The 27,367-nt window shown below is 36.6% G+C and overlaps 1 protein-coding gene across 3 annotated transcripts in view; it reads left to right on the forward strand.

The window, feature by feature from the left end:
• The window catches only part of LOC129117810 (uncharacterized), a 114,876-nt gene that overhangs the window by 71,523 nt on the left and 15,986 nt on the right, over window positions 1-27,367 (forward strand). Inside the window, exons 20-27 of one of the 3 annotated variants that reach the window (XM_077175949.1) lie at window positions 689-3,269; window positions 3,482-8,060; window positions 8,676-8,777; window positions 12,193-12,283; window positions 12,753-12,819; window positions 18,210-18,306; window positions 20,205-20,366; window positions 24,726-24,854. The gene's annotated coding sequence lies outside the window, so the exon portion shown is untranslated. Of the gene's footprint in view, window positions 1-688; window positions 3,270-3,481; window positions 8,061-8,675; window positions 8,778-12,192; window positions 12,284-12,752; window positions 12,820-15,229; window positions 15,336-18,209; window positions 18,307-20,204; window positions 20,367-24,725; window positions 24,855-26,374; window positions 26,491-27,367 lie in introns of those variants that run through there. The other 2 variants (XM_077175933.1, XM_077175939.1) reach the window with 2 other exon arrangements.

A 27,367-nucleotide genomic window follows, 5' to 3' on the forward strand; every position in this document is an offset into this window, starting at 1 on the left:
TCTGAAACAAACAAAAATTAAATCTGGAGATTTTCTATATATTGTTTATCCTGGGAAAGTATACTCTAATTCAAAGGACTGGAGTGATATCTTGTATTTTCTTGTTCAGTTTTCAACAAATTTAGGAAATGGACCTTTGAACTTTGATCCTGAACTCCTCTTGTTGTCAGAGGTGAATAAAGACAGGCATTTTATCTCTTCATTTTCCTCAGAAACACATGACTTAATGGCCATCTGGAGTTGTTTTAAATGTGCCTGGCCTGTTTTGATTTTTACATAGTATGTGAAGAGAAATTTCTGGCCTCCAGATGCATTTTGGTCTCTGTGATGAGAGAGAAACCCCATGTGGTTCTGTGTGGGACCCACCACAGGGACACCCCCGAGCTCTGGGCTCCCTTCTTCAGTGTGCTGAGATTTGCTTGCAGCTGGAGTTTTGGTTGGTGGTTTGATGCCTTGGCTGGCACACAGGGAAGACCCTCCACTGTCACAGCTGGGAGTGAATCTGAACTCCATGAGAGATAGCAACTTTTCTTCTTAATACCCCTTGAAGCTGATACAAGGTAATTTTAGCACAGAAATGTTGCTGATTTTCTGACATTTTATGGTGTCTCTAGGCTCAGCTTTAGGGGGAGAACTCCACAGTGGTCTAAATCCCGCCCTCATTGGAATTTGTTCGTCTGTCTTTCAGAAGCACAGATAAGCAGGGGTGGCACAACTTTGGAAATATAAATTGTGGTGTCCAGTTCTGTTCAAACTGAAGTGGATGGCAAAAATGCACTTCACTCCAAACAGGAATTTCATGATATATGAAGTGTATGAGGACCAGTGTGATAAGAGCAACCACTCTACTGTATTTCTTTAACCTACAGAGGATTTCTCTTCGACAGGAGTTCCAGAGGTGAAGTAGAAAATCCATAGAGTATTAACTCTGCATGTAGCAGTATAGTGAACTGGTTTAATCTCTGTTCCTAGTTTTTAGGAGTGTTTAGTAAAAAAATAATAAAGTATGTTGAAGCACTGAGCTTCTGTGGCGATGATTTGATGAATGCCAGTGCAAAATTAATTAATTTATATGCAAAACAGCTGGGGAAGGCTCATTTTGCTTTAATGTTTTTTACGTGCTGACAGCATTATATTTAGGGTAGATTGAAGGAGAGTTTTGTCAATGAGCCATCCTTAGAAACATACATGGACATACTTAACTTATATAGATATACTTAATTTTGGAAACATTTCTTTGTTCCTGTGTTTCCATTTGTTCTTTTTCCTTGGGTATGTACAGCCACTCACCCAGAACTCCACGGTGTATGGGGATTTTATGGCTTCTGCCCACACCAGTGTGAATGTCCTGAGTGCCAAGTACAATAGGCAGTACAACTACACCGCTCCAAATAGTTTTCTGGAGTAAATCATGCTTTATAATGTCCTCCTGGACAAAAAAACAAAACAAGAGGCTGTTGTTGTCAACAAACATGGCACATGGAAATGGTAAATGGCATGCAGAAGCTTTCTTCAGAAAGAAGGAAGCCAGCAGCCTTCCAGGTAAACTGTGAAAACTTTCATTTCCTTTCCTTTCATCCTTTGTAAATAATCTTTATTTTATAATCTTTGTTTTATTGCAAATCATCATCACCTTTTCATTGGACTGATTGGTTGTGGAGTGGCATTTTTGTGTTTCGTTGACACTACCTGATTTTTGAAGCTGGGGTTTATATATATATAGATATTTTTTTTTTTTTAATAGAAGCTCTTTGAGCTCTTTAGCTGCCTTTGGAGAGAGGAGACAATCCATTTAAGCAAGGACAAAGTCTGGAGGGAGGGGGAGTGTGTGGGGCTACTGTAAAATGGTGGGAGGGAAACAAGTGCCTCAGTAAAAGCTAAATCCAGGGAAAGAGAAGAAGCAGCTCCATACATGTGAATTTTGAGGGGTAATGAAAGCAGGAGGAACATGTGTGAAACCTTTCCATGAGGTGCTGTCACCTGCTTGTGAGGCTACTGCCACTTAGCCCCAGTCAGTGCTTGGCTTACAGTTCACTGCTGGTTGACCAGCCCACAAAGACAGAGAGGAGGGGAAACTGCTTAGAAACCTTTAACTCATCCCACCCACACACATGTTCTGTAATCCCCTTTGCAAATTCTGAAGACAAACCATAATCTAGTGATTTCTTTATTAAAAACTAAAATTCTGTGGGCTTTTATGCAAATGAAATGCTCAGCTGCAGGCTTTGCATAACATTGCATCTTGATGCTGCTGCATGAGGTTAATAATGGGAACTGGCTGGTTTATTCCCACTTTGTCAGCTGAAGGTCTTCCAAAAAATGGTCAACAGAAAAGAGTGGCTGAGTTTTTAAAGGCTGTTTTTAATAAAGTAACCCCTGGTAGTAAATTATTAACATGCTCTTTTTTTCTCTGATTTCTAATTTGATGAGGACCAAATGGTAATTGGACAATTTCATGTGCTGCATGCTGTGCTGGCTGACAGACCCACAGCTCCAGGCACTATCTCTAGCCAGGCACTTGAACATTGAGCCATTTTTACCCTGCACTCTGTAGCTTTACAGAAGAATATCAAATGAAGTACTGTTTAGTATTTTTCTTAAAGAAAAAGACATAAACTCAGCTCAAACAAATTGAAAAATAAATGAGCGGGGAGATTTGGGATCTCTACAGTCATCTGGTAAAACTCAGTATTACAGCTCTGTCAAATCAAATGGTCAAATTTTGAAAAGGTAAATTCAGTTCATTTTGTAAGATTTCAGGAGCCCACCAAATCAGGAGAGTCCTCAACACCTTCTGTATGATTATAGTTTAAACCCTAACATTTGTCTTCCACTTTGTTTTATCAACCCTATCCAGATCAGATTACCAAGACCCCTCTGGTTAAAATATATCTTGGTTAGCTGCCAGACAAAATTATTGGTAGGGTAGCAGAAAAACAAAAAAAAACCCCAAACCATGCCAAACACACAGTTATTTGAAAAAATTTCTTTATATGTGAGGAGATATTGTTGCTGGATATTTTTATATGAGTTTCTCAACTGGCAGGCAATGAATTGCTATTTCAGCACAATACCAGGTAGTTTTTGTTTGGCAGTCTCTGAACCGTTCAGCAAGGCTCTGCTGGAGTTATCTGCTCAGAGTGAATACCAAGCACTTCTCAGGGCATCCTTCTGCCCTTGCGTTGGCGCCTTGGCCGCGTGCAGCAGCTGCGCCTCTTTTGCACCTCTGCAAAAGCCTCAGCAGCAGGACAGACATCTGAGCATCTCAGGTGAGCTCTGGGGTCTGTGGTGGGTGCACTTAGGCTGCCATTATTAAATTATTTATGTCCACAAAATTCTGTCAGGTATAAACCGAAAAAAAGATAAAAAAATGAAAAGACAATGCTGCTTGTTAGAAACATGAGTTTTGTTTTCAGTTCAGCTTTTGGATCTCAGAACCATGCCTAATGTTCTGAATAATGCATTACCTTTTTCCCTGCAGGTAGAAGATCTAAAATCCAAACTTGCTACTTAAGAGGCAGAACTGCAACTGAAAAAATCAAGGTACTGAAGTTTGGATTGCTAAGGTAGGGTTTCAGACTGAGAAACTGAGCCAAGAAAAGGCCATTGCAGATGCAGAGGAGCTAAAGGTCAGTCTATTTCTCCTATTTACTGATGTTGAGCTATATTTAACACAAAATAAACCTTTTTTAGGTGAACAGTTTTGAACAACTTCCTCTCCAGGGAGCCTATAGTCTACAGAATTATTACACTTACATGTGTAACAGCATTTCACACCATGATTACCACTTGACCTTTCTTTACATTATGCCTTTTGCTAACCTTTTAGCTGTTTTAATGAGATGAAAGAACAATAAATACTGAACTCATTCAAGCATTTAATGGATGTGGATCTTGGGAATCAGACCTATTTGTAATACAGTAAAGGTCAAAGAGTCATATCTTAACACTTCAGGTTTCTAAAGGCTTTGAGGCTCTAGGTAAATTGAACAACTCAATTGATACAGTTCATTCCACCATTTTACAAGGTATAAACCTTGAATCTTAAGATTATAATAGCATTCCTGACAATATATGTCTTCAGCGTTGACTGTCCTTCTTTTTGCTCTCAGTTCAGCCTTTTAGCACTAAGTTATCAACATCTGTGTTGGAAACACAGAGGCTCACATGCTTTACTGCTCACCACAGAATGAATAGAAATGCATAGTTTCATCAGGAGTCTGAAATTTCCATCTACAGTTGCCAGCATGGCTTTTGAAATAAAGCACCAGTAGTATGGAGTGCTGTAAAGTGAAGTTCCTCTGCCTTTAGAGTCTGGAAGGCTCATTCAAGTCGGCACTTTGCTACAAAATCTCATGTACGTTGTGTCATTGACCAATAGTGCAGAAAGGAGTTCTTAATTGACTTGTAATAGCTGTTAATAGCCTAATTTTGAGATATGGAAACTTCAAGTTTCCAAAGATTTTGAATTTCCTGATATTCACTAGCAGGGAAGACTGTCCTGTCTAAACATTCAAAACGGCCTCTCATTTTCTTCTATTCTGTTCTTTAAATACTTACCACCAGATGATATTTAATACCTTTCCAAAAACTTTGTGTCTCATCCTAATTTTTGATACTGAGATAAATGAAGACATGATCAGGACCTTTATATTTCTCTGGATTATGCTAACTTCAGCCTTTTGCTGATCCATATCTCACACAGAACTTAAAAATGGCCATGAAGTTTCAAGTCCAAATGGTGCAATTAATTAAACTTGTACAAACGGGATCCAACAGCTCAACATCCTACCAAACACTTTTCATGTGATGCTTTTTCTTTATTGGTTCCATATGCTTCTGATAAATTTGGATGTTCAAAATACACCCTTAACACAATTTTAATTACTTCATTAAGCAGCTAGGTGAAACACATAGAGTGATTATTGTGAGATAATCACATCTTTGGGCCACTTTGTTTCAGGGATGAAGTTCAGCGCCTGACACTAATGATTACTGTACTCCACTGTTCATTGCTTTATTGCATTTCTGAAATGTTTTCATTGGAAATGAAAGTGTCATTTTGTGCTACATTAATCTAAAACTGTTTCATAAGGCTAACGATAGTTTCTAAACACTAATCTTCTCTCATTTTTTGTTACCAAAAAAAAGCCCAGCAAATGAGAATACATCTCTAGCTAAGTAATTTGTGAAGACTCTTCCTAATTGATTAAAATATGTCACCCTTTAAAAAATTATTTTTGCTCTCCTGTTCTATAGATTTTAAATTGGAGTTTACAAGAGCTTTTTGAGTTTTACAACCTTAAGCAAATAAATACCTTGGAGGTATTGACTTGGAGTGAAGTATTACTTAAGAAAGAGTAGGTGAAGAATGGAAATCACTTTAGATCCAACTTATTAGGAAATTGAGGTCAGTCTGCATTCCACATAACTGTGGCAGGGCTGCACACCTGTATAGTAATAAACAAGGGTTTTACCATGAAAATGACACTGGCAAGGTTTTAAAATAGTGGGCAGTAACACTGCTGTCATTTTGGTGGCCATTACTGTGCTCTGAATGTTGTCAGCCAGAGCAGCTTACACGGGAAGGTGCTTATGCCATTGCCTTTTAAAATAGGACCTACTCTTTTATAGTCAAAAAACATGCAGATCATGGTGTAGGTATATGTGTCTCAGTGACACTAGCTGAGAATTAGGAACAAATCATAAAAGCTGCATCACAGAAGATGAGAGACATATTTAACTTGATTAGTAACATGTCATTTATAATGTAATGCAAATTGATTTTTAATATTTGTTATTCCCACAGACAGTAGTTGTGTGTGTCCTATCTAATAAATGTGTACATGGAAAATGTCCCCAACAATTGCAGAAACAGGTTTTGTAAGGGTATTAAATTCTTACAGAGGCTTGTTACTGCCAATGCAGAGTTCTTGATCCAAGTATTAACATCTTGATCACTGTAATATCTTCTTTCTCTGTAATTAAACTAGGTTTAAGCAAGACCTGACAGGAAATGAGTCTGTGAGATGAGCATGAGGTACAAGGATAAGGATGAACCAAGTATAACTGACTTCAGCCTCAGGCAATGTATCTTTAGAAGTGTGTATGGTAATCTTCCAAATACACAATTGCTGATGATACAGAATGCCCCCCAGGTTTACTCTCCCACATAAATTTGCACCAAAGAAATCATAATCTGCTTTTAAACAGGTAATTAAATTGTTGCAGAAAGTGGTGGAGGCACTCAGATTTCATGTAAGACTGATGCTAACTGATGTAAAGTCACTGATCTAAGCCACTGTTAAGCCAAAATAAGTGTCTTGACAAAGCTGCTTGAACTGATGATTATTCAATTTCCAAACCTGAAATTAAGTACAGCGTTTCCATATAGGATATTTCCATTTCTCCCATTCCCTCCCTAGTTGTGACCTATGGTTTCAGACTCGAGGAATAAAAAGAAGGCAAATTTGGCAAAAGCTGTAGGCTGATTTGACAAATTTTTAATGTTTTCCTATACCTCAAAACTGGAGTGAATATTTTGCTATTTAGGGAAAGCTCCAGTGCAACACTGGACCAGTCATTGCCTTTTTGGTATATCCTCTAATTACCTGAAAGAAAACCCTTTGAAGGGGAAGAAAGGGCAGTAAGGGAAAAAAGTTCATGTGTCTCAAAATCTTAGCAAAAAGTCTTCACTCTCTTGCTTAGCTCCAGACTTTGCATTTGAACCTAGATAATGAAAGGCTTGCAGCTTCCTACTGCAATGGCATGGGCTACTGAGTTCCCCCCTGTGTTCAGTAACTCCTCAGGAGTAACACACTGCCCTAATATCCCCCAGCTTTTTTGTACAGATACCTGCTCTCCTGCCCTGCATCACTAGGTAACACCCTATCCCTCAGGCATGGCAGTCACACCACTCTGGTATCACCTGCAAATTTGCTGAGGGTGAGCTTGATCCCACTGTCTGTGTCACTGATTAAGATTTGAAACTCTTCTGTGTCTCCTCCCAGCCTCCCATGCACATCCAGCCTCACCAGCGTGGCAGTACAAAAAGCAGAAAAGGCCTTGGCTCTGTGTAAGCCCTGCTTAGCAATAACAAAAACATGTCTGCATTATCAACCCTGTGTTCAGCACAAATCCAAAACACATCTCCAAACCAGCCACTCTGAAGAAAATTAACTCTACCCCAGCCAAAACCAACGTCCTGTCACATTGAGGGAAAGGGCCTAAGCAGAGAAGGTGGAAAGCCACAAAACTCTTTATGGGAAAGGTAAATATCAAATGGACATCAGATAATATCTGAGATGAAAGAAGAAACTAACAGTTAAAAAAAAGAGAGTCAGAGAAAAAGAAAATAAATCACATCTTCATTTTCTTGCAGCTTGAATTTAGGGGGAGAAGATTTGACCCTGCATCGCTCTTTTCTGTGCACCTTTGGTGACCAAACTCAAGCCAGCCTGAGCACCACTGGGATTTACTGAATGCCAAACCAGGAGAAAATGAAAGGGAGAACATTTCGTTATATTTATCCAATTTTCCTCTAGTTTCCCAAGCAAGACATAAATCACAGATTGTATTTGTGACAGTGAATACTTCTGTATTTTTGCCTTGTATCTAAATCAATTAGCTAGTGCAGGGTTCCAGTTTTACCTTTGAAGTGAAAGTAGGATTTAGCTTCTGCTTCTCAAAAAAATTGCACATTATATACACTGGAACTTCTCATAGGTTGATGACTCTTTGCAAGATTTAATCAACTATGATAAGGAGCATATTTCTCAGCATTGTCTGAAGGTCGCCAAGGAACATTACTTGAAGGATCCAGACTTCAACCCAAATTATGTTCATACAGAATCCTTTGCAGCAGCTGGTCTCTGTTCCTGGGCCATCAATACAGTAAAAATCAGTATGTATATATCAGCTCTTGAACTAGCCCTGATGGGGGAATTTTGGTTAATGATTTTTTTATTATTTTATTAGGTTCATCTTAGTGTTCTGGGGAGCATGTAACAACCACCAGAGACCAAGTGGGAAGCGTTCTATACTTGGCAGTATGTATGCATGTATTTCCTTTTATTAGGAAGTGGTAAAAAAGGTGTAGCTGTCCAGGACTTTTCAGCTGTCATTACAATGCAACAGTTGGGAAATATTCTCCAGATGTGCATGTTTCATTTGAAACATCCATCCCGGCTCTGGCTGTCTGGAGTATGAGACAGGGCTTATCACTTGTGATTCCCTGGAGCACCTGGCAGCAGGATTTCTCCATTCATCCTAGCATTAGAGCATGCTCATTTAATTACTGAACAGTAAAAAACTTATCAATTGTAGATGAAATCTACTCTAGTGTAATGCCTGTCTCATTTCCACCTGTATTCTAAAATCATGAAAGTGATGCTTATAAATTAATTCTAGTTGGAGAGTAGACCCACTAAGGTTGCATTTAGTTTGCCACAAATGTCCTTCTATAAGATTATCATAAAATCTGCTGTAGTCAGTAATGAAAGAAATCTTTGCCTGACTCACTGTTGTGTAGAAAAATGGGCCTAAAGCAAAGATATGTAATTAAAGACTACTGAGATTATCTTAAAGTCTTTCATCAGCAGTAGTTCATAATTTTTGTGATAAAGTGAGATCAATTTCTTCTCTAATGTACTAATGCAATATGTCTTTTTTTCTAGGTGTATTGTGAGAAAGAACCAAAATATTGTGAACTGGCTCAGGCTAACACTGAATTAGCAGCAGCTACAGAAAAACTAGAAGTCATCAGGGAAAAGCTTCTTGTAAGTATGGCTTGATTAATAAATTTCATTCTCAAACACCTTGAGCCCCCTTAATTTCCTTAACTTTTATTTATTTATTTATTTATTTATTTATTTTAATGTGTTTTATTTTTATTGATTTTATTACTACCTAGTTCAAACATTAAAGGCATGCTCTCATTAGGGATTATCACTATTTTCCCCACAAGTGTACTGAAAAACATTTTGCAGTTTGGGTGGCAGCCCATGAAGCATTTACCCAAAATGACTGAATTTCCTCAAAGCCATCTAGGCACATTATAACAATAGGCTAATATTTGGAATGGTGGTTGATAGAAGTAACTGGCTGTGAGTTTTCCAAGGAATATATGCCAAGTTTTTATACCAGTAATGACCTACTGCAGTATAGCAATAACATCCAGAAAGGGCTTTAGATGCTGATGCTCATTTGTGTTAACATTTGTCATTAAACATCCGATAAAAGCAGCATCAAATCCTCTGATTTTCTGAGACCCACAAACATGGGTACATGTGTGTGCTCACATGCACATAGAAGAGGAAACTTTGTTTAATCTTTTACTGACAAGTGTCTTGTGGGTTAATGATGTAATTGAGGACCACACTTGTCATCAAGTATCTATTGAACTTTTGAGAGGGATTATTTGTTGTGTAAGCACGCATTTAATGGAGTAACTGCAGCACAAAGCACTCTTGATACAAAGACATCTCATGGTATCTTGGGAGATGGTGGGTGGAAGGAGTTTCTGCTGCAAGCTAATCAACCTTACTAAGCAAAGAAATCTTCAAATGCTTTGAAAGCTCTGACATTAATTAGGTTTAAAAGACCTTGACTTTGCCTCAGATCTTTTTGTTGGTAATATTTAGATCTGTAACCTCACAATTTAAGATATCAAGCAATAAAGGCTGAACAAATCTGTAATGTGGCATTTATTCTCATTGCTTTCTCTTGAACTGGCATTTTAAAAGAATGACAAACATTCACTTTTATGGAGACTCTTGCAAGCCTGTGAGTTATGGTATTTTAGAATTTAATTCTTTATTTCAGGAATTTCCTGGTTTTCTTCCTGCTATTTTAATATCCTTTTTTTTTTTCTTGTTGTGAAGGAGATACAGTTTTAATGGCTAAACAAAACAGATTATACTGTCTGACTTTATCTTCTGATCCCTCTGACCCCCACCCCAAAAATCCCATCAGCTGTTACAGCAGGTATTTTTCTTCCATGTGAAAAAGCCTTAGCCTTATGACCTCGGAGTTGCCCATTTAGATCAAAATCTACCCTAATGAAGCCTCTATCTGCACTAAAAGACAGCTTTATGGAAGCATCATGTTTTTTATTTCACACACCTATACTGATGTATGTCCATAAAGCACAAACACTTTTGGACAAAAATAGCCGTCTAGTGTTGTTTTTGGGAGATTTTATATTTTTTGCTTTTTTTTAAATACACAGCAGTCCCCCCTGAAACTCATAGAATCTTTTATTTTTTTAATGTGTTCCTCTGAAAAAACCACTAATGCATCTCTTTTTCCTTGCCTGACAGTATCTCAAATAACCTTTTCCTGGCTTAGGTGACCTTGCATTCAATCAGCCTCCAAATCAAAATCATCCCTTTTTTTGCATTTTTTTACTTCCCAATTTTTTTTACATTTGTTTACTTTACCTTTTTTTACGTTTATTTACTTCCCCTTTCCTCACCTCATGCATTTTTCTGGGGGTTGTTAGCAGCAGTATTTCTCTCAGCTGTGCTTAGTTCCTAATAGGGAGAATTCTGCACTACAGGGGAAGTTGCAATTCCTTTGCATTTGTCTGTTTCCTGTGTTAGGTCAACACTTGTCATACTGTCATTTACTGTGAATATTTTTACTAACCACTTCTTAAAATCCATACTGCATATTCAACCAGGATTCCCTTTACATGGTGGGAGGATCCTATTAAAGCTCTTATTTTTATAACTGATTCATACCCTTGCTGATCCACCTGATGAACTTTTCTGAGGAATTGTAGCTTTAATTTTTAATTTTCTAGCAGGTATTACTCATAATGATAATAAGTTCCAGAGCTCATGGGGTTGTTGAATGGATAACTCTACAGTTGGACAAATTCATTGTTAACAAATGCAAAATAACATATTTGAACTTTTTATGAGTACTTCTTGATTGCTGTTCATTGATTCATAATTTAGGAAAGAAGACATGGGAGCTGATAATGAAGAATTCAAAGACAACTTTGAAGTTATTCCTGTATTGAGTTCAGAGTAGGAGTAGGTTACCCCCAAAGATCCTTCTAAACTTTATCATTTTATGATTCCAAAATAAAATTGAAATTTAGTTCATCCAGTAATATTTTATAAGATTAAATTCAGCAGAAGAATGAATACGAAATACCTGTCTAGCCAATGTGTCTCCTATATATGCTAAGATATATTTCTAACATTTAAGTAAGTATTATATAGTAAAAATTCCTGCACACATCACTCAGGAAAACTTGGTTTTGACTTGTTTCTCATAACTGACTTGTAATTACTCCAGAAATTTGAAGATGCCAAGAAGAAATTCAGTTTTATGAAAAACCTTAAAAAATGTACCCTTACATAATTCATGTCTTAATCTACCACTTCTGTACTGCGGATTATTTGCAATTTTTTTTCTTTTTTCTAAGGCAAATTATTCTTCTTGGGCATTTCTGTATTTGCTTCTTGTGGTCCACATGTTGCATTTATCTCAGGAAGAATGTCCAGTCACTGTTTTCAGGTGCTCTCCTATACAGCCTCCAATCCCTTCACTTCAAAAGCTCCATTACAGCGCTATCCTTTGCACAGGCCAGTGCAAAATATTGTGCATTCAAATGTCTTGCAAATTCCAGATAGGAGTAGGAGTCTCATCTAATGTATCATCCTTTTTTCCACTTGTGAGGTGATTGAAGTTACTGAATTCTACAAACTGCTTAACTGTATATGGCAAACAGCTTCCATACAATTGCACTAGCAATGATTTCTCTATCTATTGTACTCAAGCCACATAATTTCTCATTAATGGAGAGAAAATGTTAAAATGTTATTTAAAGAAAATTGAAAGTGATTGAAGTAACCTAGTTTTAATTACATGTCTAATTTTATCTAATAGTTGTGTGGCAGACTGGAAGTTATCACAATGTCTGTAAGCAGTGTATAACATTAAAACACAGATAAATGATATTGATAGCTTCCTGAGGAAACTAGAAGGAAAAGTAGAAGGAAAAAAAAATGTAAGTTAACATACACCAGAACTTCAAACAATCAATGAAGCTTAGAAGGAAATTTTTTCCAGAATTATGACAAGTTGGGATTGTGACACCCACTTTATAGAATGTTAATTCAAAAAGTTTCACCTATAGAAAATTATATGATTGAGAGATGTATTTCTTCTGATGGTTAGTGCCTGGTTTCCTGCCTGTGAAGTGTTAGAGGATGATGAGAGACTGAGTTCATTAGAAAAATTCAGCAGATGGAATGAAGTCTGCAGACTGGTGAGTACAATCCCTTCTTGTCTTTGCACCTTGCTCTCTGGGCTCATCCTTTTTCTCCACGTAAACATGTACAATGTGGTCAACAGTGAATAAATTTCTGTAGAGTTTCATCTTTATTCAATGATCCTGAACTGCACTGTTCAATGTTACATTTAAAATCAGCTTGGCTTCCTCAGCTGGAAACTTGCATTAAATATGCTAAAGGACATGGTGTGCAAGGTGCTGTTCATGGGGATGACTGTAACGTACAGCAGTAACATTAACCAGAATTACCTGATGAAAAGATGCAAATTCAGCATGAAACATTGACATTTTACTGTCATCCATCTTTAGAGTTCGAATAAAATGCTGTAGATATATCAGGCAGTTTTCTTTGTCTTCTCTAGAGAGTTTTACCTATAGCAAAGTTTCAACAGTTCCATTTTTCCAGCCATGGTACTTGATTTGCTTGATTTCATTCTTCATCCAGTATTATGCAATGTGGATCCCTGGCCTATGCAACCTGTTCCAGCTGGTTCATGTCAGGCTTTTTAAAGGTAAGATTCACTGTGGAAGGAAGTCTGTGAAATTAGTATAAAGGGAAGGCAAATTTATATTTTTTTTCTGGGAGAAGAAAAAATGAACCATGCAGGCACTTCTTAGCAACAGGTACTTAGATTTTATTTACCTTAGCAGCTGATAAACCTGTGTAGCCCATCAGCCTGTAAAAAGCTCTTAGTGCTTGACTGAGTTGAGTAAACAACTCAGAGTTGTGCCCATAAAAACAAGAATTTTTCTGATATTAAAGGAAGATCACTCTCTATATATGGACATTTTTCTGTGCCTGTCTCTCTGGGCTATCAGTCAGCTGTATCCAGTCAGCAGGATTGCCCCCTATTCTTCAGTTCATTTCTTGCCCTTTTCCCTTTCAGTCATTTATTTGCCTGTCTCTTTTCCATCTTCCTCTATCAATTTTCTGAAGAATAAACTTGAAGGCAGAGCATCAGATGCTAGTGATCTCTGCTTCTGCACTCATGGATATTCTGTGCTCCCTGACTCATAATTCAGCTTCTTTCTGTTGGCAGAGAGAGAGGCGCAGGGAGAGTTGTATGTATTTTTCATATGGAAGTTTTTGTGGCCAGCAATTCTCAGCAATGATAACCAGTGCAGCTGTTAGTAATCAATAACACACCTTCAGTCTAGGCAGCACAGTTACTGACCTCCTGTCACTTTCCATGGGCTCCAGAATACATCTTTAAATGAGAAATGATGAAGGGATGGGCTGCCCCCACAGTCAGTTCACAGACAACACCAAGTTGGGCAGGAGTGTTGATCTGCTGGAGGGTAGGGAGGCTCTGCAGAGCCAGCTTGACAGGCTCTCCTCCCAGGCACCAAGGACAAGAGAAAATAGCCCCAGGTTGTGTCACAGAATTATTATATTGCATATTAGGAAAAACTTCTTCACCAGAATGGTTGCCTGGTAGAGTCACCATCCTTGAAGGTACTTCAAAGATTTGCAGTTGTGGCATTTGGGGACATGGTTTAGTGGTGGGCTTGGAAGGCAGAGCTGGGTTAACAGTTGGAGTCAATGATCTTAAAGGTAATTGCTGATCAAAATTATTTTATGATCTATGGGCAACATTGTTAGAAATATTGTTACAGTAATCTTTTTTGATGGTGAATATACACAGGCTGGTACTAATAATAGAAATACACTGTGTAATTCAAATATTTTAAATGTTCTGAAGATGATTAAAAAATATTCTGGGGAGGATGATGCCTATGAATCCTTTCTTGGATGTTAAATTTTTAATATCCCATCAAGTCCAACAATTTCTATATAGTAAATTGATTACAGTAAATTGAATGAAAAGGTAGTTAGGAAATATCAAAAAGGATCGTTTCTTCACAAGCAAAATTATTTTATAAGTATTTTGAGTGGAAATAAATCAGATTTCAATCATTCATGAGACTAGTTATCTGCTAAAAATATTTGTGAAAATTAGGATTTTTACATTCATATATATTTCACAATAAGTATGCCTATACTATGCAAGAAAAGAAAAAAAAAGAAGTAAAGTTTAGTTGTGCTAAGGCTAAAAAGTTGGGCCAAGCTGATCCTTTTTGCAGAAGTGGTACAATTTGTATTATTTATCATTACAATCACTGTTATTAATATATGAGAGCACTTAAAATATACTCTGTGCCTGACAAGGATTATCCAAGGGCACAGTCCAGCAGGCTTGCTATGGAGAGTAATTGTTCTCTGCTGTGATTTGTGGAGCAGAGTTTCCTGTCACTAGCTTCCTTGAAAACAAGTGTATTTAAAATACATGGTTTATCCCATAGGGTGTTGAATTTAGGGTGCTGGGGTATAAAATGCAATATGTATTTCTGCTGATACTAGGCTTTATTTATGTTGCATGCTATGAAAAGATGACAAAAGGGAATGGTGTGTTTTGTAGTGACAACTTTCCTATTCAGAAATCATAGGATAAGAACTGCTGTGATAAAGGAGACTATTATGTATCAAAAAAAATCAAATCCCACAGATATTGAGGCATTGCTTACTGTTTGTCTCACTCTCTCATCTTTACTACCTGAGCCTTTGATGGATGAATGTACTTGAGCTATAGCCAGCTCTGTGTTATCATGCAGGCAAACTTGAGGTGTCTAGAAATAAGTCTCACCTAAAAAAGAGTAGAGAATTGTTACTGTGCTCCTTCTTCTTGTGCCTTGAATGCTAGATTGATGAAGTTTTACTTATTTCTGTTAGATGCCCTTACTGAGGGTGAGTCCTCATTGAGTGTAGTAGTCTCAGTAGTCTCTCAATTTAAGATTCATCACCATAAAAAGTGTATTGGCTGCCTCATTATCCCTAAAGAAATAAAGTCAATGTTCTTTATTAATCTATAAGATGCATCTTTCCCCCTTTGCCAATAAACTTCTTATTTTAAATTTATAAATAATTTCTAAATTTCCTGGTTGCACACCACCAATTCAAGCATCAAACCTGACAGAAGAGAGCCAAATCTCTGATCCTGCAATAATGGTAAAAACAGCTTTTGTGGAGGTATGCACAATGTGTTCCTGCTGCTGTTTTTTCATTAAACCCCACAGAGGAAAATTTTGCCCTCAAGTGGAACTCACAGTTGTTAGCTCTGTATGTTACTCTAGAGAAACAAATTGGTTTGAGGTAGCTTGTTTTGAGGCACGTGCAGTATGAAACCCCTGAAAGCAAAGCCAGGGATGTTGCTGTCTTCTGAGCAGAGTGCAGAGAATTGTGGTTAAAGGTGCAGATCAGCATGCAAAGCTGCCCATGAGCAAATTACTGAATGGTTTTGTGTCTCCAGGCTCATATGCAAAATTAAAATTGTGTCTCGCATTTTTTGATTTAAACTGTTGTTCATTAATGTACTTTTGGTGGTCCAGGAGCTGCAAGAAAAAAAACCACAGAATTTAGCAAAACATTTCCTCTGAAGTTTTGTGTCCCTCAAAGTTAAAGGTACTGCCTAAAATTATTGCCATTAAAATATATTATTTGAAATAAAAGTAATAATACTTTTAAAAAAACAAAGCCCCCAAATAGCAAACCTCAGCTACACTATTTACCCATGCCTTTTCTGTACAAGCTCATGTCTTCACTTGAGAAAGCAACTGAAGAAACAGTCCTATGTCAAGATGATTAACAGAATAAACAATATTACTGGGCTAGCCAACTGGTTGGTTAAGTGACCTGAGGGAAGAAGATTTTGCCTGAATATTCATCTTAGTGTGAGTTTTTAAATAGTTGAAATTTTTTGTTGATCAGGAGGCTAAGCCGACATTTTTGAAGATTGTGTGGGGAAAATAGGTGGGGGAAGTGCAGGGGAAGACTAAGGTGACAAGATAACAGTTATTAAAAATCCTTTAAACTAAAAAAAGGACCCAACCAAACAACCTCAAACCACAAATAAACTCAATAAAATTGCATGAAGTAAAATGTGCTCCACCACAATTTTATTTCCTAAAAATCAAATATTGCTGAGAAACTAATATTGGCATGATTGCTAGAGAGAAATCTCAATAACGAAGTCACCACATTTATACACAACTGTGAACACATTGTGACAGCCTGGGCAGCCTCTGGTTAATGAGCAGAAAGACTGAATAATCCTCTAGGTCAGGATGGAGCCGCCCTGCATCTGCCCTTGTTGCACTTTAGATTGCAAATAAATAGAAGGCACCCATCAGATATTTGCTATTTGCTTTTGGGTTTTTACAGAAACTAATAATTTTTAAATAAGAATGAAATGTATTTATGTTAAAATTATATGTATTTCAGTGTGATTATTAGCTTTATTTGCAGACAAACATCATTAAAGCTACTGCATGCCTATTTAACAGAACCACTGGAGTCAGCCACAGCATTGCTGAGCAATCTCTCCTTGATCTTTACTGAAATTGTTCTGTCTCCATTCATCATCTAGAATTTTAACAATTCCTTTTTTTGACAAATACATGTTTATGACAGGAAATAGAAGGTACAAGGAATATTTATGACAGGACTTCCCAAGGCAATCTGAATAAATATTTTCAGTTGGATTTCTTAAAATCCCTGTGACCTCACTTTCGAAGATCACAGTGTGGATACTTTTGTTTCTGCAAATATAGCAGAGGCTAGCAATCACTATTAAATCAGTTTGGAAAAAAGTTATTGTAAGAGCATAAAACTAATCAAAATACCCCAGCACAATTAAAATAGAATATATGGGTTTTTTTCTGATTCTGTAGTTACTATGCTAGAAATGTAAAATATGTAAATAATCTTTTCTTTGGTAGAAACACTGTGAAGTTGATGTTACTATCTGCATATGAAAATTTTGTTTGTCCCAAGACACCTGAGATAGTCCCTATTGGCCTGGCCTTGCAGCCCTCCAAAGCCTTTGGAAGCTCTGTGCAAGTCAAAGGCCTTAGCCCATGGTTAGGCTCCAGGTCTTGAAGATTTACACATAATTAAAAGAAGTTTATCTCCAAAATTTGAGGGATCTTATTGTGTAAGTTAACGTGGAAAATATTGGAAAGGATTAATTGAGAATGTCAAGCCTTTTCCTCTGAGAATAAATTCTTTTTGACTAGAACAGGAGACAGTTAACTTCTGAAAAGCATCAAGACTGATGATTTTGTCTATATAGCATTGACCTGGAAGCTCAGCCATTCAGACTAATAAATCAGGCAATTTATATTTAATCATTAACTAACTCCCGAGCTGAACAGCTGTTCAAAATTAGAAATGGGTCACCCCGGCCAGGATGACATTACAGGCAATCTATAATGCATTAGAATAAAATTATAGTGATTTTTAACTGTCTGGAAATTTATTACACTGCATGTTCCAACTCTTAAACCCTTGTTAGCCAATGTCACTAGTGATTTATGGTGCTTGGCTGGTATGGTAAAATTACTGAAGATTTAAATAGACAATCATTCTATGTTTAGCAAATCTTCAAATTTCAAAGCTATTTTGGAGAATGAGGTGGGTATTCTTTATTGTTTATGACTTACCCATCAGTGACAACAAGAATAAAGAACGGATAAATCAAAAAGCCCTCTTGTAAATTAATGGATTTATTGTCTTGTTGCCCTCAGTTAATGATTTAAAGAAAAATCCAATGACTTCTGTAGGCAAAAATGCATGTCTAAAATACCTCAAAGCAAAACTGCTACATTGCAAAGATTGCTGTTAGAACCTTTATCAGGAATGGTCTTTACTTGCCACCCATTGGGCATCTCTTATAGATGGAACTGGGGTTTAGGAGGCCTTGACACACCAAATTCCTGTGTTTACACTGTGAAGCACATACATGTTAGCTCTTTAAAGCAGCATACTTTGATTAAAGATACTTCTATTTTCTTAGTACTAAAGATGAGATTAAAGACACTTCTATTTTCTTCTATCTTCTTATAGGACCTTCTATATTCCTCTTTTATAACAAAAGACTTTGAGTCCTCTGTTATCATTGAATTCTGTCTGTCTTCCCAACACCGAATGTTTAACCATTTCAGTAAGTATTTCTGATTTTTCTGAAAAACATAAGTGGAAAATACTTCATGAATATAAAATTTAACAATTATTTTATTACTTTCATTTTGTACATGTAGAAAATTGTGTTTTAGATGAGAATGAGTTATTATTTGAGATTGATTTTATAATCTGTACAGCTTTCAGAAATGAGCATGTGTAAAAGTTTTCTTTTAAGCCCTGAAGCAGATGACACCAGCAAAAAACAAGCATTTAGTATCAAATTACATGAAGTATAGAGGATATTTTCCATTCAGAGATTTTCATTGATTTAGATTACATCCTGGAAAAATATTACTTGATTACTATTATTGCTCTGGAAAAGCAAACGTCTGTATGGGCAGAGCAGAAATGGCCATCCTAAAAGTAGTTCCTGGGTCCTTTCCTTCTTTCATCCTGGCCCTTTCTCTGCTTCAGTCACTGGAGAATGATTTCCTGAGGCTTCCCTAAAGCAAGTGAACAAACTATGAGACAATTTTATCTGCAGCATTTCAAACAGTACAAACAAAGAAGAAAGGTTATGACAGTTTATTCCTATTTTACACCAAGAATTTTATCCATTTGAAGATTACTCTAATGGGCAGTCAACTTTTACTTTCCTCTCCATGTCAAAGTTATTTGAGCATGCATTCATGCATAGGTTCATTCCTTTGCTGGGAATTGTACACAGAGAACAATCAAAGCATAATGTGCCAAAACTGCTAGTTTGGGATTTATGCCTTGTCACAAATCCTGATTGAAAAAGAGAGGATCCATATCTTAAATGTCAATTTGCTTAAAGAAGATACTTCCATTTTCTGAAATTCTTTAGTAACCATCTTAAATTTCAAATAGATGGTGGGCTGTCTTTATCACACAACTGGAATAAAATAACAGATTTCCACATAGCTGCTTATAATAAACATCAAGATCTGAGACCATTCCTGACTACTCATCCTAAATATCCCAGGGTTAACATGGTTTAAATGAACTCTGCAAAAGATCAAGGGAAACCAGGGCTCTCTGTAGCAAAAAAAAAAAAAAAAAAAAAAAAAAAGTTAAGAAAATTATTCTAGAGTTAAACTTTTACAGAATCATTGCAGCTGGAAGGAACCTTCTGAGATATTCCAATCCATCCTCATTGATCAAACAGGATTGATTAGACCAGATTGTCCAGGACCATGGAAATTCCACAACCTCTCTGGGCAAGCCTGTGTGTTTGGCCACCCTCACATTTTCTCCTGTCAAAATTCCAAATTATTGCAGCCTTAGCTGAGTAAGATGTTTGTAGTTAGTGGGTAAAAGAAGAAAGATAAATAAATCCCTGCAGGTCTTCACAGAATCATAGAACATGTGGGGTTTGAAAGGACCTTAAAGACCATCTAAGTTCTAAATCCCCCAGTGCCATGGGCAGGGATACCTACTCTGCTGCCTTTCTCCTCCCCTTGGAAAAAAAGTGAAAAAAAAAAAAAAAGTAGAAGTGACATCTTTATTCAGGTTGAAACAGCTTTTTCTTCCTCTTTTCTGTCTTCTAATATTCTGGTTTCCTAACCTTTTCTGCATGTTGCTGGAACTGCCTGCACTGGCAGCAGGTGCTGCCAATATTGAAATGTGTCTACCATGTTTTATCTCATCTAGACAAAAGCACCAGTTACTGAAAAAATCAGTAGAGAGAACGTTTGACAAAGAGTTCTATACCATTGTTTTCAGCCTCAAAGGTTTCAAGTCACCACCAGAAATTCTGGATTGTTTCCAGCCTTTGCAGTCTTTGGAAGTGTATCTTGCTGATGGAGTACTTCTCCTGTTGTACTTTTGTGTGCTTCTGGTTAATAATATGGAGATTAAACATTCTGTCCCTTCCATGGTGCTCAGGAGATAACATCTTCTAATTTTGCTTTGCAGTCCAAAAAACGCATTGGAGCCAGTCCATTGAAAACCTCAAAGCACAGAAGAAAACTTTCATGGGGTGACATCTTATTGACGGCAAGATCTGTGTCTCACTTTGGAACCTTCATAAAACATCACCAGGACCCAAAGGGACATTTCTGGATTCCTCCTCTAAAGGTACAAAAAGTAAAATTTGAAGTACAGATCTGTATATGCAAGGGCCTAATTGAAGGTGTTTGTTTTCCAGGATATGTCCATATTGTACACTTACATGTATATATATATATATACACGCATATATACATATATATATTATATATATAGTATATTTTTATATATATATGTATATATATATGTAGTGTGTGTGCACAGAGGCATACTTTCCTCAGATTACAGGTATCTTTTAAGGAAAATGAAAGAGAGAGATTCTCTGGCAGAAGAATATCCCTTCCCTTTTCAATTCTCAATGCCAAAGTCTGCTCTTTGTGACACCTTTGTAACAGCAAATGCTGTAAAAATGATACAGAAAGACCTATTCTGTTCAGCTTCTCAGCTCCAGGAAGAGCATGTAGTTATGATAATCCCCATTTTTCTGCACATGGAGGAAATCACGATAGTACTCTGTAAATACATAAAAGTTCCAATCCTTTGTCTCTGCAAAGCTTTCTCTCTCCTTACTTTTTAAGCTTTGGACCATTCTTTTCTTTCTTAGTGCAAATTCTCCTCCCCCTTTTCATACTTGTTTCCTATTTCTTATGTTCATTATATCATGATGAATGTCGTTTATTCTCAGAAATGTGTGAAATGGGCAGCACTCACCTCATTTTCAATCACAGATCTATGACACAGCAGGTGAGCTGAGTTATGAGGACCCTCTGAAAATAGAGTTAAAGCCAAATTCAAGTTTCCAAGGTCAGCACTCGGAACAGACATCTCTTTGTAGACATTTTCTTTGTGCTAGAGTTTAACAGTTGCTAATTTGTCTAGAGCTTTGCTTTACCTGGAACCTCTCCCTGTCCTTCTCCAGCAAAAATTTGCTTGCAGATAAAAACCTTTCTCAGAAACCTCTTTCTATCTTGCAACCTAGGTAGAAAAAACTGCCCTGTATATTTTCAATAGTAGGACTCTGGAAATAAATGTCATTCTTAAATCTTTTAAGACTCTTCTGAAATGGGTTGAACATTTTTATGAATAAAAGTAAACCATACTGTGACGTTTTACTTCTAAAGATGCTTTCACTGAACAGCAGTGAGATAAAATACCACATTTCAGTTTTGATTGCCTGCAAGTGAGGAAGAATGGAAAATAAGAGACAAATACCCTTGAAAAAATAAGAGACAAATACCCTTGAAAAAACAAATACCCTAGTTATGTTAAAATAGATGTTTATTAATAGTTCTCTACAGAAGGAACAGCAAGTAGTTTTATGTCATTAAGTATCAGCTTTGTGCAGAGATGGTGACAATAGATGTACCTATATATTCAGATATTTTTCATGCATTGTGTGAAAATTAATATTAGGAACTCTGACAATACCCCAGTGCTATTGTTTTTCACAAGGAAGTATTTCAGCTTGTGGATATTATTGTATTGGTTGTCTTACAGTCCAGAGATAAAGCAAATCATGTATTCAGTCTTTTGATGTATTTAGATGAACGTGTTACACATGGGAGATAAATATATTGCATGCTTGCAGAAGGGAGTGTATGCCTGCTGGGACCTCTGTGCTTGTATTTTCAGCACATTCATCAAAAGTTAGGTTTATTTTGGGGTCAGAGATTAGAACCAAGAGTTAGACAATTTAAGGTGGCATGTGTTCTGTAATACTATGGTAACTATGACACTGTGCCACAGAAACTGCACTAGAGGTACGGTGCTACTCTTATTACTAATAATTGTGCAAATTTAGCTCACCTTAAATATATGTAATCTTTTTCATTATGAATAACTGTCAGATATACATGGGGGTTGTTTTTTGTTTCAGTGTGTACTTTTAAAAGAAGCTTCAGTCTAAAAGCCAGCAGTGAGGACTAGACATGTCCAGAGAGAAAGGAAATTTTGATGGAAGACTTTTTAAGATACTGCTGAATGGGGGCAGGAGGTAGTTCAGGTTTAATACTGATGATGCAGTGCTTTCCTTTATTTATGGCTTTTGAATTCAATCCAAAAATCACTAATAAGGAAGCCTGCAATAACACCATGAAGGACTTGGTGGGGGTTTGCCCTTTACTTCAGTAAGGAAAAAAAATAATTCCAAGCATCTGGTATAGCTCCTCTATCACACTTCCACCAGCCCCTCTTGTTTGTTCCAAACAACTTATTTATTCACTCTCATTCTGTTGTGCTGCATTAGGCATTTCTCTTCCCACCCAAACCTGTTTGGTAAGCAGTGATTTCAGGCTTTCCATTTCTATTTTATTCCATCTCCTGGCAAGTGCCTGTGAGGGGCTGGTACCCAGGAGGTGTGGCTGTGAGATGGCTGCTCTGTGACAGACCCCACTTAGTGAAGGGGCGCTCACACGAGAGCTTTGCTGCAGCTGCTGCCCCACAGGGAGCTCTGTGGCTGCCTCTGCCCCTGGAGATGGCCCCATTCTCTGCCTTTTGAGGGTAGCTGAACTATATTAATAAGATGCCATGGGAATCCTGCTTTAATAATTTTTTTTTTGTGGATGAATACTGATTTATGTTCCAGAAATAGGTGCTCAGAGCATACAGAAGCATTGAATTTGCAATATCAGAATACAATGACTTTTATAATATATGATGCATTTTTAACTTTATTGAACTATAAATATTTTTATGAAGTAAATGTCTTGAGAGAAAACACTTTTGTAAAGTCTGTTATAAATATGATAAACTGCTTCTTGTCACTTTTCTTTCATCTGAAACTCCACAGGGATCCTCCTTACTTTTCTGCCTTACTTTAATTTATATCCCCCCAGTTGTCTTGTGCATTGCACTGAGTCATGTCTTGCTGCTTGGTAACCTTGTTGGATGATAATATTCCACTCTGATTCTAAGGCTCCTTTTCCTGAGACAGAAGGCCTGGACCCAACTGCCACGTTGAGGGTTGATGCTACAGCTGTGGCATGGAGTAAAAGGGGTGATAGGATGTCAACAGAAAACACCACTGTTCTAACAAACTGTGAGTGCTGACCTCTGATGATAGATCCCCAGCAACAGGGAATTAAATGGGTAAAGAATAAATATGGAGCTGACCTTAAAGTCGTATGTCTAGGACAGAAAGGATATGTGCATGCTGAAGAATTGGCTTTTGCATTTACTGCCTTCAAGTTACCCTAATTTTCATCAGAGATTTTTGTTGAAATGCACTTACTTAAAGAATTGAAATATTACAACAATTCTGCTCATCTATTCATAGCATCATTTTCCTCTTAAAATTGTGCTTGAAAAGGTGCCCTTCTTATGCTGTTTTCAAGTCATGAGAAAGAAATTAAGTGAAGGTTGATGTGTACTTCTTGTGTGGGTCAAACTACTTTTTCAACAGGTAGGGTGAAAAGCCTGATGGTAAAACCTTACTTATACTCTACAGTTTGGTCAGCAGATCACAGCATGTGCACCTCACATGCATGTGCAGCACTCAAGGCAAAAGCCAATATTGGGTCATTTCCTGGTAAACAAACATATTTTTAGTTCTTATACTTATGACTGAATTATATGTTAACTGATAGCACTGGCAAGTAACTGATCTCCTCATGTGTTTTCTTATCTTCACTTAGATTTAGGGTGATAATGCTCCATTTCAAAGGGTGTTCAGAGTATTTTCTACTAAATTCCAGATATAACACACAATTGCACAACACACAAAATAGTCATAGTAATGCCCGAGTTTTAAAATAAGTCTTAATCATCTAGCCTGTCTGCTCATTTGATTCAGCTCTTTTCCATTATCTGTCCTGGTTTGTTTTTCATTCTTTTTTCCAACTCTTACAAATAATCATGATTTTTCATTCACACTCAGGGGTACCCTGCTCTGTCAAGTTATATTGTCTGATTACTTATCTTGCCACTTTTATTTACTCCTTTTTCCATGCCCGTTGAAATAGATTTCTCCCAAGTCATTCAGATGCTAATTGTGCTTGAAGTCCTTCAAGGAATTGTTTATAATTTAAATCAGTTTATACCAAAAACTGTAACACAATAATATGTATGAATATATAGATATAGATTGATACAGATAAAAATATAGATATAGATATATGCTCCCCCAACATTTCTATGTCAATTCCATACTTCCATATTTGCTTATAAGAAAAACCACGCTATATATATATATATATATATATATATATATAAAAATACATATATATATAATTTTTAATATGAGGAATAGCAAGAGCATAGGTAGAAAGATGTTGAACTCAAAACTGTCAAACTCTTAAACACTGGGAAATTCTTTGTAAACAGTTTAACCACATGCTTTTAGAAAAACTTCACCATTTATATTATATAAAGGAAATCTTTCTACAACCAGCATTTATCTAATATTGGAGGGGGGGAAATTATATTTTTCAGGTAAAGTTTTCTGAAGACCATTGAAAGAGCTTTGGCTTTTGATAAGACTGTAAAAATTGAAAACATGTGTGACTCTATTGATCCCATACTTGATCCTCTGCTTGGAAGACATACAATTAAAAAGGGAAGGTATGTATGCTTGAGTAATCAGAATTTTTCCATGACAACTGGATCTATATTGCCTTAATTGCCACATTTTGCTTAGTGCTTCAACTCCTCATGTAACAAATTATTTATTTTTAAATAGCAATGGCTAAAATCTGAAGATGAGTGGATATTAAAATGTTAGTATCTGCATCTGATTAGATAGCAAAATTATGTTCTCAGTTTCCAAACTGGACTCAAAATACTATATAGATGTGCGTCTCTCAAACTTGAGTGGAATTCTTTACTTTATTACTTCAAAAAACTTAGTAAAACAAGGAGTAGCATATATTATAATTCAGCTTAAAAGAAAGGAAAGTATTTCCTTTCCATGTTAGGCATCTACAGCGAGGGAGAAGGCATTGGAAATTAAGGGGTAGATTTGGATTTAACAGTAAAGGGTTTTCCAGATGCAATATCAGCCTAAGAAAACTGTGCCATAATTGGTTTTTTGACCATCTCATGAAGCAGTTTAAAAAAAAAAGAAAAGAAAGAAAAACAAAAAACAAAAACAAACAAACAAACAAAAAACCCAAAAAAAAACCAAACAAAAAAACCCCAAACAAACAAACAAGAACCCTGGAAAGTAAGACAAATGAGGAAGAACTGATGTGGTAGGACACAGGGTAGAAATAAAGAAGCCAGAGGTGGGGACTGTTTCTGTTATTATTGCTGCCAACCTCCCACGCATCAAACCAGTGCAGCTGATCCTGGTTACAAATTCATGTGTCACAGAGGTGTTAATGCCTGCTCAGTTTTCCCCCTAAACTTAAAAAATACCATTAAAATACTTCTTAAGATCTTAATTAGGTACCTTTTAGATACACATTTTCAGGGTGATAATAAGGAAAATAAAGGAGATTGTACTAGGTGCAAGAGAATTTCAGTCTCTAATGTCTTCCGTAACAAAAACTCTCTTCTCACAAAAACTTTGGATTAAATTGTTGAGTCCTTAATGCAGATGACAGCCTAAAGAATAATGTTGATTTGTGGTTGCTGGAGAGTAAACTTATTAAACCTCATTGAATATTTCATCTGATGAACTGAAATGCCATGTTTCTGCTCAAATATGAATTTAAGTCTGAAAGTGTTCCTCTCTTATATTTTTGTTTGCAAGCAACACATCAACAAGGTAGATTTTTCATGTTGTAGAATGTGATGTTTATTCTGATACAAAGCCAGACATACTCCTGGGGCATTTCTGGATGGATCTCACATGTTAGTCAAAGAGTGGTTAGAGTGCTTGCACAGCTTCACATTGTTGAAAGTGAAAATATAAAAAAAAAATATAAATAAAGAAGTTATCTTATTTTGCACAGATTACTCTAGATTTTTCTCCTTCCTTTTCACCCTATATTTCAGGCATTGGTTCCTGCACAGTAAATCCAAGCAGTAAAAACCAGCTCAAATCTCCTTGTATACATGGAGCTCCTGGAAGATGCACTCTTGCCCTACACTGTGAGACCTTGAAATGATCCCCCTTTGTTGCATTTCTCTGCAGCTGTATTTGAAGTGCTTCAGAGTTAGAGCATACAGTTTGCTTTCCAGAATCCATAGTGAAGGATCTTTACTGAAAATTAGTGTTATACTGCTCCAAAAGAGAGATCAGAATCTGCACAAGGTAACAGACTTTTAAGGAATGGGAGGATGTGAAGGGATGTGAAACAACAGAAAGAAGCTGGATTGAAAAGGACAAGGGTCACAGCAACATAGCTTTGCATTTATTTAGCAAAGGTTTCCGCATAGCACAATGAAGCTGTGTGTGTGGACACAAAAGCAAACATATGAAACTATCAAAAAATAGATTATTCTGCTGAATATTTACGTGGTATTCTGTGCCTGATTGAAGATGCACAAGTCACCTGGGAGGGGTACATGTGCCTGTGTGTGTATAAATATAGATACATATATATATATGTATATATATATATATACCACTATATATATATGTACCCACACAATATATACCCCATTTATTTCCAAATAAGCAGATTTTGCCTCATTCTTGATTAATTTCTGTTATTTTTTTCATTTTAGTATTCTGTCAGGTACTTTGAATTTTTTCTTCCTAATAAAGAAAGACTAGAAAGGTATTTGTGATAGATATGGTGCAGTCCAGCAGTTGAAGTTCATTAATAATTGGAATGTTGCAGAGTATGAAGTAATGAATACTAATTACTCCTTTCATGTCTGACAGCACCCCATGGACCAATACATCAGCCCAGACTTTAATTTGGTTCTAGTAATGGTTTCATCAATAGTACATTAATTCTGTGTTTGAAAAGATGTACAGTTGAACCTGACCCACAGAGTAGATACCACTGTCATAAAATGGCCACATACTGACAACAACTGGATAATTACAAATAATTAAATCCACTGAGCTTCAGACAATCCTAATTTTAAGTAAAATATATCTTATCATATCAATCGACAGAAAGCATAGCTAAGGAGATTTATCAACTTGTATTCCTTGCAAAGCAAATTTACTAGCCTGT

Source organism: Agelaius phoeniceus, chromosome 1 (assembly GCF_051311805.1).
Source record: "Agelaius phoeniceus isolate bAgePho1 chromosome 1, bAgePho1.hap1, whole genome shotgun sequence".
Lineage (NCBI taxonomy): Eukaryota > Metazoa > Chordata > Aves > Passeriformes > Icteridae > Agelaius > Agelaius phoeniceus.